Genomic DNA, 14,175 nt, shown 5'->3' with positions numbered 1-14,175 from the left:
TAAACAGGGACTTTAAATAGATAATGCTTATCTTCAATTAGCTATGAGTAACTCTGCAGTCATCCAACCTCAAAAAAAAGGTGAATTTGTAACAGCAGGGATTTTCTTCCCCAGAGTTACTGAGGATATGATTAACTTCACACTGCAGTTTTCCTAGTAAAATATGGAAGAAGATATATCAAGCTGTACAGAGATTGCTGGATGGAGACTGTTAAAGCACTTCTCCCTCATCTGTGTGTCATGTGGTTGTTTCTTTTTGGTTTGCTTTTTAACTTGTTAAATTTTTTTGCTTTTTAACTCTGCTTACCTCTTTGGGTACTAGATGCATGCTAGTGATGTGCTTACAGCAAAAACATTGTGGTGGCTATATTGTGGTATAGTAGAATTGTTAATTTAGAAGGCAATTATTTTGTATATCTCATTTAACATCTGAAACCAGGTAAAAACTTCTGAAAACAGGTAAACACTCAATGAATTTCCAAACTCAGCTTTAAACTGGTCAGAAATTAGAATCTTCCAACTGGAGATGGTCTAGAGTAACTTTCATGAAGCATAACTGTTTGCTAAGGACATGACGTACTGTATCAGTATAATTTTCTGTTGAATATATTGAGTTAAATTATGAAGCTTTAAAGAATCAAAGCTTTTGGTTTACACTTAACTATTATTATACAATTTTACAGTTAAAAAAAAAACAAACCTCTTACCCCAGTTGGATCTGAGTTGCCTAGTAATCTTTTTTACGTAGTACCTAAGTCATAGCAAAGCTGTCCTCAAGTATTTTCACAATTTTTAACAATCACCTCCTCAAATATGAACACGCAGCAGCTTTGTGTCTGTGCCCCGATTGCTAGGAAGTCACCCACTTTCTTTTGTCATATCTAAGAGTCATGCATAAAATGCTTGGATTTAAAAGTAATCCACATACCAGGCTGCACTTACATAACTGGGACAGATGTGGTTTTTTTTTTCAATTCCAAAAAGCATCCTGAAACTTCTTATTACAAAATATGTGCTTCAGTCATTCTGACTTGTAGGAGCAAAAATGAGTTTTCCCGACCTGAGCATGAGTGAGAACTCTGGAGCCGAGTATCTTCTCTTAAATGCTGGCTTTTAAGTGTTTAGGCTTTATTCATTCACGTATTTAAACTAGCATTGCTGATAATATCTTCTAGAAGGTGTCAATTCTCCAGGCTTTTTTTCCCTAAAGACTTAATAGAAGCCACTGTGAAATTAATCTTTTAAAACCTATTAGCAGCTCAGGTTCCTGCCCGAGTAGTTCCTAAACGCTAGGATTTTTGCTATCAAGTTCCTCGTTGACTCCTTTGGACTTTTTATGCTGTTTCTTTTTTGAATTAATGAGTAAGCCTTCTGAATTCGTAAGGGTGACTTAGGTCTTTGGAGATCTGCAGGAATAGCTCTTCCAAGGCATGTTTAAACCTGATGTAAATTCTAGTCCAACAGTATTAAAAACTATGAATAAGTGCCAATCGTAAATATGGTCTCTAGCATGCATGGATTTGAGTGGGATGGTGCAAGCGGGCCGTAGCACTTCATTAAGTTGTGTGCCTCAGTACTGCATTCTCGCTCCAGTGTGTGTTGGAAGGCAGCTCTGTGGTGGTCCACCCTGTTCCCTGGACACTGCAGAGCTCGCAATATGAACTACAGCAATTTGCTAAGGATAAGAATTTCTGTAAAAATTTAACTTGCTGTATTGCCAGCCTGGAAGTTTTTCTTAAAGCTATCTAGTCTGAGCTCTGTTTTTCAACAACAACCATCTACGTAGGGGAAAACTTCACAAGCATCAAACCTGGTAAAAGCAGGATGTACAGGAGGCTTCACTGAATGGCTGGGAGGCACAGTGTGTTAACAGGCCAGACATGAGTATCTTGGTGTCCAGTTTAATAGAAGAGTGCTTTTTACTCCTTTCATCTCTTCAGAATGCCTGGTTGCCATAAGACTGTTGCTGGTAATGTTTGTGGTCATGCAGTCTTCCTGATGCATATGTAGTCATCACTGCTTCTGAGTAAGAGAGAAGAAAAGGAGGGGGAAGCGAGAGAAGCTTTTAAAAAAGCTCTGAAGTTTTCTGAGTACACAAAGAAAAATGTGCAACTGCTCATTCCTTTGTTTTTTATGCATCTATTGATAATCCCCAGCTATGTACAATTTCATGGTTAGAGTATCTGAGTACTTTCTCAGAACGTATTAAGCAATGTGACCAGTATCTGTCAAGTACGAGTCGTCCTCTTCCCAGTTGCACAAGGCTTTAAAATTGCCGGTGTTGTCAAAGGTCTAATGAGATCTTCCAAATACATGTGGATTTCTCTCGCATCCTTCTGTGAAAACCACTATAAAAAGTTTGTCCTTAAAAGCATCAGGTAAAATCGATAGGAAATTACAGTGAGGTTAAGAGGCTCTTGAACAGTGTTTAAATGAGTATTTGTCTGACATTCCCAAACTGCAAAGGCTAAAAGCAATGTACTATTACAGATTCTACCCACATGATGAGGCTAAATTTAAGGCTAGGCACTCTTGCAGTACTGGGAGCTCAAAGGACTGTGTCTGGATCACAGTGGTATGTATCTCTTTGCTTTTCCGACTTCGTTTTATCACAAGTATCATGGTGATGAAGTTTGAGTTCAGAGTCACATGAGAATCTCCACTTTCATTTTTAGGTACCTTTTGTCCTTGTCATAGTGAAGAAAACTTTAAAAGGTTTTTTTTTTCTGTTTGAGTCATTAAACTTGTGTTTCTCAAAAATAATAAAAAAAAATGGAAACAAGCATTTAGGGGGTTGGGAAAGGGTGAACTGACTGTTGACTTGTGATTTCTGAGCACTGAAGGGAGCAGCAGCCTGGCTTCCCTTTAACTTACATGGATGCTGACTGCTGTAAGGAGATTTCCCCCAAACTGCACATATGGCAAGCAAGGTAGATGCAGGTAACTTTCTAGGTCTTTTAGGCAAGATACACAACTTGTTTTCTCACTAATACAAGCTAAGATGTATTTGATTCTCTCTTGTTAGGTACTTACTTGCAGGCGTCTAAGGTACAGAGCCATAATGCTGATAGGTTTTGAAAGCGGCTGGCAGTCCTCTCCATTCTGTGTTACTGTCTTAGAAGGAGAGAGATAAATCGAAGATCTCCCTAAGCACAAAACTTTGAACTTGTCAGATCCTGGGAAGTGAAGCTGGCACATTTTGCTCTAAAGAGAGTAAATGCTTCATGATTGTGGAAGTATTTTTTTTTTCCTTTTTTTTTTCCCTGAATGTGCTGATCTTTTTATGAGGGGAGACCTTCCTTCCCCATTTCTGAAGTCCCTCCATAAAAACCACTTCAGGGGCTTTTTTTAAAGGGCTCTGGAGACTAAATGGAAGGGCTGTGCTATGACCTGAGGGCATCTTTTGATAGCTGCCTCAACAGGTGCTAAAGAATTGGATTCAACGTTAGAGGTAAAGACAATCTTTTGAAGCTCTCAGTGCTCTTTGCTTCTATTTCTAATAGCGAGTATCAGAAACATTTTTAATCACGAGAGGGTTTAAAGACAGCTAGCCACCCTTAGATGAGCTTCTGCTTTGCATTTTCTTCTGCAGAAGAATGAAAGTTACTCCACGGTGATAATTAGCTCTCTCATTTGCAGGTGGGTGTTTGTGCTTTATGGTAACACTTCAATAATTGTGCTCATTGTGAAAAGAAAATAAGGGAGTTAAGCTTTGCTGTCTCTCACCAGTCGCTGCCAATCCATGCTCTGCTTTTAAGGATGTTGTATCAAGGTTTCATCAATGGTATCTGATCTACCAAGGAAGTGAGTTCTACGGGGCATCTACGAGTTTCAAAGAATGATGGTACACCAGGCTTTGGTATCTCTGTATTTCTTCTCTTATCAGAGACAATTGCAATCACTGCCAATGGAGGCTTCTGCGTGCAGGCTGGGAATGCTGCAAAGACTTGGAGGTAAGGGGTATGAATTAAATAACTTCCCAAGACTTTCTAATTCTTACTTCCGCCTCTACTACTCCTTCATGATAGTATGACATGTTTGTTGTCTCTTTTACTTCTCTGGCATCTGGTCAGAGAGGATGAATTTTGTGGAAAAAAAAATACTTTTCTGTTGAAATTCACTGAAATACTTCTAGGTATATCAGAGATGTTTCCTTTGTGGCTTCAGTCCATGTTAAACTCTGCGTGACCCTGCTTTTCAGATGTTAGACATTACTCCAGTGTAACTTTCTTAATACCCTAATATACTATGGGCAGCCTTTGTACAGCTGAATAATGGCTGGGTTCAACTTGAGTATGGTATACATGCATACATTATTTCATCCTGACCATATCTCTTATACTTCCAGTTTCCAGAGCATTCCTCCCTTGGGAGGACTTCGTGTTTGTGCTGTATTTTATCAGCATGTTAACATCTGTCTTTGCAAATTCCTCATATTCTCTAGGTGCATGAGAGCATCTGTAGTTCATACTTTCTTCAGTAAATGTGGAAACAGTGTTGCCTATGTCTTTAAAAAGAACAACAGTATGCAATCTGCTTCCTATTTATTAATCTTGTTTGGTGTCCTATAGAAATGCAGAGCAGCCGTAAGTGAAATTCCGTGTAAATTCTTATCAAATGGTAAATAGTCTGCTAGAAGTTACACAGGATGAGATAACAAAAAAATTATTTGCACATAAAAGCATTTATTGAAATGAGTAGCCCCACGGACTTTCTGCCACGAGTTTTCCCGTGTCACCTATCTTTTGGCCCTGAGCCCACCCTGTACTGTGGATTTACTGTAGAACTGGAGGTTTGGATGTTGTCTTCTGTTGACAGGTGACAGCCAGTGCGGGGAGGTGTGTGTGATCCCAGGCATGGGAAATGAACATAGCTGCACAACACCTTTCGCAGGTTGGGCTGCATCTGCTCCTGATGAAGTCATTCATATATAAAGTAATCTGGCAGGAAGCTTCTCATAGGAATGTTTCCTTCACTGGTGGGAATATATGTTCTTCATTGTCCTTCAGAATACTTTAAACATTATATATACACACTCTACTAAGTGGGTTCATGGATGCACAAAAAATATAAACTGTTTTAAAATCTAAAGGAATATATTGGTACTTGAAAATTGTTTCCGTTTCATTTAACTCAATTGGACTTAAAATTCCTTTTATGACTAGAAAACAGGTCTTTTTCTATAGTGCATGGACTTGGTTTTATCGCTATAAATTATCTTTATTTTGGACTTTAAATCTCTTGTCTAAAAATCAGTATTGCCTGCCCCTGCTGCCTGGACCAGCCAATTTGATATAGAGGATTCCACAAGTGGTGGTGGCGGTGGGGGAAGCATTCTTGGCATTTTATTTGATGTTGCGATTTTCTGAAGCTGCTCAGAGCGTTTTCCTGGCAAGTATATATTAATGAACAGAAGGCAAATGAGGTGATTGCTGGTGCATGAAGGAAGTAATATGTGTCAGCATCGCTGTTTGGTTGCGGTCTAACTGCATTTGTAGAAAGCTATACTTCCTATTAATACACAGGGATATTAACTAGCTATTCAAAAGAAAAAAGATTGGGTTTTGTTGGTTTTTTTTTTGTTTTTTGTTTTTTTTTTTTCCAGCAGGTAGATGATCCATGGAATTCCTTGCCAGCAGTGATTTACAGTCAGAAGCCTACATGAATTCAGTGAAGGCTGATGTGGACAATACTTGCAGAAGTGATCTGTTGAGGGTTACTAAACAGATGCGCCACATCCTGCTTGGGAAATCTGAGTAAGAAGTAGTTGGAGGCTTGCAGAGTACTTGGGGGAAGTCTCTTACTGTGGATGGCCACCTAGGCCAGGAGGAAGTTGATGCAGGGGGCCCCATGACTTGGTAGAGCAGGCAGGAGGCTGTTGAGTTCAATGGATCATTTGGCCTGAAACAGTGCCTCCTTTTTACGATCTTTTTTTCATATAATCTTTCAGCTGCTGTCAGGAAACACTGTGGGAAGTGCAGCTCTGGCATGCCAAACTATCCTTGCCATGTTTGATGCTCATATCTTCATTCCTTTTCTTTGTACTCCTCGGTATTATATTCTTGTTCCTTCTCAGTGCCTGGCCTAGAAAGAGGGGCGGTATCCCAGATTTGAGACCCCAAGTCAGATTTCCTTCTCTGCCGAGTTTCCGTAGCCTTTCCATGCCTCAGTTGCTGCGCGCGTGCAGAAAGCAGCAGCAGCCAAAGGGCATTCTCTGGATAAATCTCTTTGCAAGAGGCCTTTTGATAAGGAAGGCAAAAGGGGTTTGCAGCGTGTTTGACGCAAGTGACCGTTGGTAATAGCAGCGCGGGAAATACATGTGGGTGTGGGGCCTCATAACAGAGGAGTGAAAGAGTTGGCTCCAAGGAACTTCTTTGTTTCAGGAGGTTTGCCAGATTTTTGCCATTTTCCTTTATTCTAACTCATGAGCTGAACTCTCTCATGGGCTGAACAATTAACATTGATAGCTGGCTAAAATCTCCCCTAAGCTAGACTTTATGCTCATCATTTTACAAGTTGTGCCGCTTGTGTACGATGTTCTCAGTTCAGCGCTGGAGCAGGCAGGGACGGGTGCACGGTGCCCTCGGACACTGTGGGATACGGCGAGGCGCCCGGCCCAAACCTGGGTCTCAGCAGCCGGTAGCTTCGGGGACGGGGGCCGGGCACTGCTACTGGCTTATCACCGGCGCTTAGGGCAGCTCGAAGGGAGAAGCAACGCTTGAGGGTGGCGGAAGCTGCCTCTCACCCGACTCTGGGCGCAGTTCGCTCCCCTCAGCCCTGTCACCCGCCTGAGGGGCCGAGGCCCCAGCCTTCCCCTCAGGCCCCTTCCCGCCCGGGCGGGGGCCGGCTGTGCTGGCGCAGCTGGCAGGAAGGCCCGGCCCGGCGCGGCGCGGGCAGGGAGGGAAGGGGAAGAGGCGGGGCCTGGAGCCCAGCAGTGTCAATAATACAATAGGGCTCTTGTGCGGCGGCCGCTGCCGCCGGAGAGAGGAGGAGGAGCGGGGCCTGGCCGCGGGTGCGCCGAGCAGCCGGCACGCAGGGCGGGAGCCGCTGCCGGCCACGGGCCCGGGCGGGCGGGCAGAGGCGATGCGCGCCGGCGCGGGACGGCACCAGCAGCCGCAGCAGAAGCAGCAGCAGCAGCTGCAGCCGCCGCCGCGGCGGGAACGCCAGCGCCAGCCCTGACGGCCGCGGCCGCCCACGCCGGCGAGCAGGGGAGGAGGAGAAGGAGGAGGAGGAGGAGGAGGAGGAGGAGGAGGCGGCGGCGCGCCGGGCCGTGCCGCGCCGGCGGCGGGAGGTGAGCGCGGCCCGGGCTGCCCGCATGGAGGCGGGGCGGGGGGCGGGCGCCGGGCCGCCGGGGCCGCCGCGCCGGGCCTGTGCGCGGGGGAGGCGCCGGGCCTGCTGCGGGGGGTGGCGGGGGGGAGGCGACGGCGGCGGCGTTTGGCGCCAAGGCCGGGCAGGAGGAGGAGGAAGCGCCTGCGGGTACGTGGGGTGCCCGGCGGGGCTCGCAGCCGGGACGGGGGCGGCGGCGGCAGCGTGTCCTCCGTTCCACCTCCCCGCCGTCCGGCGTGGGCGCTGCGGCCCCGGCCGCGTCCGGAGGGAAAAGTTGCGGCGGTTCCCCCGCCCCGCCGGAGTCGGGCCGCCGCTCCGCCCCCGCGCTCGCCGGGCTGCGCCCGCGGGGAGCGGCGGGGCCTGGGCAGGGGCTGGGCTGGGCTGGGCGGGGGCGGCGGCCCCCGGCGAAGCGCCCTTTTGTTCGCCGCAGCCCGGAGAGGCGGCGACCCGCCGGTCCCCGAACCGGCGGGGCCTTGCGGAGCGCGGCTGGGCGTGGCGGCCGGGCGGGCAGACGGACGGACGGACAGATAGACAGCCAGCCAGCCAGCTCGCCGGGCGCTTGTCCGCTGCCGAGCCCCGCTCCGCCGGTCTGTCGAGGAACTTGCTAGAACTGAGTTTGACAATGAAGCACTAGCGCAGCCCCTCCCGCCGGCCCGGCCCGGCCCGCCGAGGTGAGTTTTGTATCCTGGGCAGCGGGCGCGGATGGAGCCCCGGTGCCCCCTGCGTTTGTGAGGTGGAGGAACAGGAAGGTCCCGGCTCCGCTTCACCGGATCAGACCTTCCTCCCCTGGCACGGGGTTCGCTCTAATGTTGCTCATCTTTCTGCAAAGGCACGGACGTACGGCGAACGGTACAGTTAGCGGCTGGGGATGCAGCGAGAGTAGCCCTTGCAAATAATTCTGTGATGCTTGATGGGAGAGTGGGGTATGGGGTGTCTTAAAATACATCTTGATGGGAAGAATAAATGCTGCTTTTTTTTCTGTTTGTTAACTGCAGCACTTTTATGAAGAGCATTTATAATTATTTGAAGAGTTTAGCTATTGTTCACAAATTGTTTTAATGAGCGGCTATGTACTTTAATTAAAATATCACTAAACTAGCACTGTACTTTAAAAACATCTTTTTTTTTCCATGTCCAGGAGAAGGGAATGCTGGAGCTGGCATCCAGCTGTGATTAGAAATCCTGTGATTAAAATATCCTTGAAACTTGAAAGCTCTTATCTCCTTCTGTTAACGTAGAAGAGCCTTTGCACCAAAACGGAAAGACTCAGACAACTGTATTTTGTCTTGGTGCACGCAAAAGGTTTTATCTGCAGCCGACTTTTTACGTCACGTTGGTGCTTGTTGTGGGCTGTTCTGTGGGGCGTCTCGAACACACCTGCTAAGCTCTACAAAGCGAGACCCTATCTTAGCGAGGGTTAGAAAAGGCAGAGCCGAGTGGGTTTAGAGAGGAAAGGGCGCCCTGGATGAAGGCGCATTAGCATAATTGTCAAACCTGCCACAGAGTTCCCTTAGCAGGACATCAGCAAAGTCTTCACCTGCACTTACTGGAGGGAGAAAGTGCAATCTGAAGTCGCTTTAGTTAAGAAAGCGCCTTTTCAAATTAAAAGCAAGTTAGTGCTTTTAGGATCCAAAGTTTTGTGTTTTTTTTTTTTTAACTGCACTTCTGACCTCTTTCCAGACTAGACATGACATGCCCTGTTCTTAATGCCAAAGAGGAGCAGAAGAAAGTTCTCTTCTGCAGAAGTATGGACTTTGTATGCAGTAAAAGTAATCAAAATAATGAGAGCTGTTTCTATTACCTGTCCTTCATTTGATGTTTCCTCTTTCTAGGTTTCTGTTGCAGAACAGGCCTGCCTCCCTTCCCCAGCAGGAAAAATTCCCCCGAGTTGGGTCAGTCCATGCAACTGTGTGTGGGGGGGGTTGTTTGCTTTATTTGCATTATGTACGTGTAGCAGGTACTTGCAAAGATTTGCTAGAAAGCTGATGCAGGAACATATGCAGTGGCATTTATTGGCAAGGAAGCATGTTCATTTGGGATCTCATTAAAATAATGAAAATCCACTGTGAACGTGAAAATCTGAGCTAGGAGATCTCAGTTTAGTTTTAGAATAAACCTGGCTTTTTCCTTCTGTGCGGTTCTGTGTACTTCCTCTCCATGGCAGAAAATCAGGAAGTTTACATCTGGGATTTATTGGGATACCTGAGATTGTTGTGGGCTTTTTGTTTTGGTTTTTGAAATACATGCAGTTTTCGTAGAGGTGGGTTGTTCACTTATGGAGGAGAATTTACAAAGGCTACTTTGCTATAATCGAGTATTCTTTTTACTTGTGCAGCTTTATATATGTACACGTAGGCAGGCATGCATTTGTATGGCCGCTGACCACTGTAAAGCATTTATCCCAAAGGTTTGCTGCAGCTGACCTGTGGGGTGCCTTGGCTGATGACCTGACCTCTTGGCTGGTGTGACAGCAGGTGTCTGAGGCCATGGTGAAAACATCTGGATTTGTAAGATCTGCTGGTGAGACGTGAAGTTAAACCCTGTACAAGCTGCCTTGTGTTTCAGTTCAGAATTGATACCCATGTTCCCCATGGTCTATTTAGGTAGCTTATTTAAATCTTTGAAACTGATTTGTGACCATCAAGGCTCAGAGGATAAGGAGTACAGCATGGTGTCTGTGTGGTTTTGGTTAGCTTGATGAGACCTGGCATATATCCAGAGTAGGAACGTGTACCCATTTTTGTAGTGTGTCTTTGCCTCTGTTTCTGTGGTGTGTCTTTCTCCTTTAGTTCCTGGAAGTCTCCTTTAGAAGTTGGTATATGGTTTTGGGGGCTCTTACCTGAATAAGTTTGATAGTGTAGTGTTATGCTCACTCTTCAGAAAATACAGGGCAATTTAATAATGAAGAATGTTGTAATCAACCGAAATTTAGAGGTTAATATTTTGTAAAGTATGGATATCATTTTCTCCATGCATTTTATATCAAAAACATGCTGTTTTGTCTAGATCAGTGGCATCATTGCTTTTTGGTTGGTGACTTCTTACGTTATAGACCAAAATGGACTTGGCCAAAACTAACTGTTTGATTGTGCTGACTTAATCTTTGCCTGCTCTCACAATTTTTGCATGAGCTACAGCCAAGGGGACTCAAGGGCTTTTGAATTCTGGAGAGGGGAACCCTAATACTTGAAGCTTAACGTAATTGGAGACATAAATGCAATTTGACATACTTTACTTAAAATGGAAACCAACAAGTTAATAATAGCTCTTATCGGGGATATTTATGTAATGGAAGCCAACAGATGCTATTTGCATCTTGAAGAGCTGATGTATAAAATGTTATGTCAGGGCCCCAGTAGGTTTTTTGCTGGCAGAGGCTGGGTCAGGTGGGAGTAAGAGATGCCGGAGATCTGGAAGACTTGATGGCACCTCTGAAAAGTGAGATAACTAGATGAAATTTTGCATTTTAGCATACAGCTGATTTTAACTTAATGCTGCTATTTAAAATAAAAAGAGGGGAAGAGGCGATTTCATTTATATTTATCCATGTTAAATGATCAATTACATTGTCACTTTAAAATGACTTTTCTTTATACTATCTTTTAGCTACAGCTTCACATCTGATGCTCAGAATGCCTAAAAAGAATGTTCAAAGATACTATTTTTATTGATACTTCAACTTATTTCACCTATAACGTGGTATGAGGCAAAGGAGTTCTGGAAGTGTAACGTGACAGCCTGGGTGTTGACTTCTGTGGAGAGATGTCACGCCCACATGATGCTGGCTCTGCCTTTCCAGGGCTGTGTAATTACTAACCACCTCCCTGTTTGCTCTTTCATATTTGTTTACTTCCAAGTCACCCTTCTTTAGATGGCATCTGAACTTTTCCAGCATTTAGGATCTTATTTCAATGTGTGGGAGACCAAGAATTTGGGGATTAGAGCAGTCTGGAATAGTGTGATCTTGGGTCTAACAACAGCTCTTACATTTGTAGAGCTATAATACAAACTTTACTTGGATTTAAAAAAGAGACCCTGAGCTGCGAGCACGGCTGCAGAGGCTCCGCTGGTAGTTGTTAAGTCTCCCTGTTCAGGGGAGCAGGAGAAGGTGGGAGAATAAGCTCATGAATGCTGATGCTATTTGTTATAACTTTATCCTGGATTACATCCTGGGATGCTTGCCTTAGCTTGTTAAACTTTGAAAACTTTGGAGTGCTTTCCTTCTTTAAAGAACACCTGCTACAGCATTAGATTACAGAGCTGTGCTGCTTGCTTATTGAATTGAATGCTGAACATAACATCGCGTCGTTAATGCCTCCTTGTGTTTTAATTAGAGTTGTAGGGAGGTGTTAAAAAACAGGTTCATACACATGGCTGACTGGTTGCTAAAATGAATATGCTTGTCACACTGTCTTGAGGGAATTGTTTATTTTTTGGCTAATCTACTGTCCAGGGCTTGCTTTCCCCCTTCTTTCTTTTCTTCTTCCTTTCCCCTCACCCACTCTAAAAAAAAGTATTGCTTGAGTGTTTTCTGAGGCTCCGTCATATCTGCTAAAAGCTCCTGACTGTGTGGTAGTCTTTGCTGGTGAAAGGCTCGGGCTCTCATTTGTATCCTGGAGAGCAGTTTCATACCTGCACAAGTGGTTTGATGCACAGCAAGTCCAACAGCTTCCAAGGGTTAGGGCTGTGCGCTGGGATGCCTGGGCTCCTCCAAAGGGAGGGTGGTACCCCGCTTACCAGGCTGTGCAAAGCGAAACAACTGACCAGGAGCGTTTATTGCAAATAGTTCTGCGCGATTGTGTTACCAAGTGTTTTCCAAGCTGTCTTGTGAATTTACAGGTAGTTCTTGTTTTGGAATATGCTGTTGGGTAGATGATCAAGTAGTGGGAGGAAAACTTCTGTATAGGACGTATCTGTGTGCTAAATAGCTTTTGTGATATATAGTTTATCACATAATACTGCATGACTGAAATTCTGTAAATATGCAAATAAATGATGTGTGTGCTACAAATGTTAGACAAAAGTTTTTTTGCTAGAGATATTTTGGTTGTTAATTTATGCAGTTTGATCGTTAGGTTGATACACTGCTAGCTTGATACAGTAACATGGATGTTCACCAGCACTTGAAAATCATGACTAAACTCTGAGCTTTCATTCATACTCCTTTAAAAATCTGAATGTTGGTTTAACAGACCAGACAATTTAAAAATAATACTTTCTTTAAAGACCGTGAAGATACTGAGAAAATTATTATTTTCAATGAATGAATATTTAAATCTTCCCTACCTATCAAGTATGGTAGAATAAAAGGGCAGTATTTTCTTTTTGCTGCTATATAGCAAATCTTACATCGTGAACCGCTGATACAGAAATGTATAGGAGAAACGTGTTTCCTGACAAAAGAGGAAAAAAATGTCCTTAATGGGATTACTTGTGGTTTTAATTCTCTTTATTGTCCTGCTTTTAACTGCTTATATTTCTTCAGTATTCTTCCAGTGTTGGTTTGCAGGCTTTGGTATCGAAGTGGCTGTACTTTCAAACTCATTGTTTGCAGCAGTGCTGTGTCCCACCCAGGTTTTGGCTTTAATGGAAGAACAAAACAAAACAAAAACAACAACAAAACCAACCAACCAAAAACAAAACCAGAAAACCCAAAACTAACCAAACAAAAAACCCTTGTAAAGCTAACACACGCAGTACGTGAGTCAGTTATGGAGACGCAGAAGAAAATGGTAGGCTCAGCAATTATCTGGTGAGAAGGAGCCTCAGCAGAAGGAAAGGTAGGAGTAATACGTCTCCCGTTTTTATTAGTTGTTGCAAGGGAACAGGAGTAGCAAACTCGTACTCCTGTTCCTGCTTTCATACAAACAGGCTCTTTTCCCAGCAGGTAACTAACTGAAATAGTGATAACAGGTGATTACTCTGCAGTGCAATGTAAACCTTGTTAAATGTTGTTTGATGGGAAGGAGAAGAAATAAATGCTCAGTTGAAGTACAGAAAATAGCTTTCTGTGTGTTTTCAAGAATGCAGACTGCTGACTGCTGGTCTGACAAGGGAGAGGTAAAGGTTACCGCTCATCACGTTGCTATGCTTTGATAGCGTTAACCTTGTTTGGGGGAGTTGTAGCAACTCTTCAACTTCAGCCTATTTCGAGAGCAGTTGTATTATTTTACAAAAATCAAATTGACTGTCATTTAAGCAACTGAAAGGCAGATACTTAAACCTGATAATGAAGTTGCAGTCTTCCTCATGTTAACAACATAATTGTTTCCAGCGTAGCATGAAATGAGCAGTCTTAAGAAGTGAAGCATTTTGCCTGACAAATTTGGACTTGCAGCTCTGCAATAGCATGTGCTAAGAGCGAGGGAGGAACAAAAAGGTTGATCTTAATACAAGGTACTTGTTTATGAGCAACAATATTGCAATGACTGTTGGCATATATAGAAAGTAAAATTCATTCCTGCTTAATGACATTGATTCTTCTATGGAAATTACTTCTGCAAAATATTTTGTCCATGTTACAGACACTACTTTTCTGTACTTTCTTTGGTTAGTGCTTCTTCACTTTTTTGGGGCCAAAAAAAAAAAGAAAAGAAAAAGGTGAAAAAACTTGTGGGATTAAATGATTCCACGTTTTTATATAAATAAAAATAATGCAAGGTGGTTTTGTGTGCTCTTTGCAACTAGTACCTATCAATTTAGGTAGTTTTGTTTTTTGGGTTTTTTTTTTTATTTTTTAAGATCTCATACTGTAGTTTCCCAGTGAAATTTCTGATTTTAGTTTTTCTTTATTCAGGCATTTTTCAGATGTTTAAGTGTGTTGCTAGTAAGCATAATTTTGATCAAAAT

At 43.8% G+C, this 14,175-nt stretch overlaps 1 protein-coding gene across 1 annotated transcript in view; it reads left to right on the top strand.

The window, feature by feature from the left end:
- The first annotated feature begins 9,195 nt into the window (after positions 1 to 9,195).
- The window catches only part of JADE3 (jade family PHD finger 3), a 66,602-nt gene continuing 61,622 nt past the window's right edge, over positions 9,196 to 14,175 (top strand). The window contains exon 1 of the mRNA XM_086768815.1: positions 9,196 to 9,218. The gene's annotated coding sequence lies outside the window, so the exon portion shown is untranslated. The remainder of the gene's footprint in view (positions 9,219 to 14,175) is intronic.

The sequence above is a fragment of the Chlamydotis macqueenii genome, chromosome 1 (genome assembly GCF_036417535.1).
Source record: "Chlamydotis macqueenii isolate bChlMac1 chromosome 1, bChlMac1.mat, whole genome shotgun sequence".
Taxonomy (NCBI): Eukaryota; Metazoa; Chordata; class Aves; order Otidiformes; family Otididae; genus Chlamydotis; species Chlamydotis macqueenii.
This window is presented reverse-complemented; position numbering and strand designations above follow the sequence as displayed.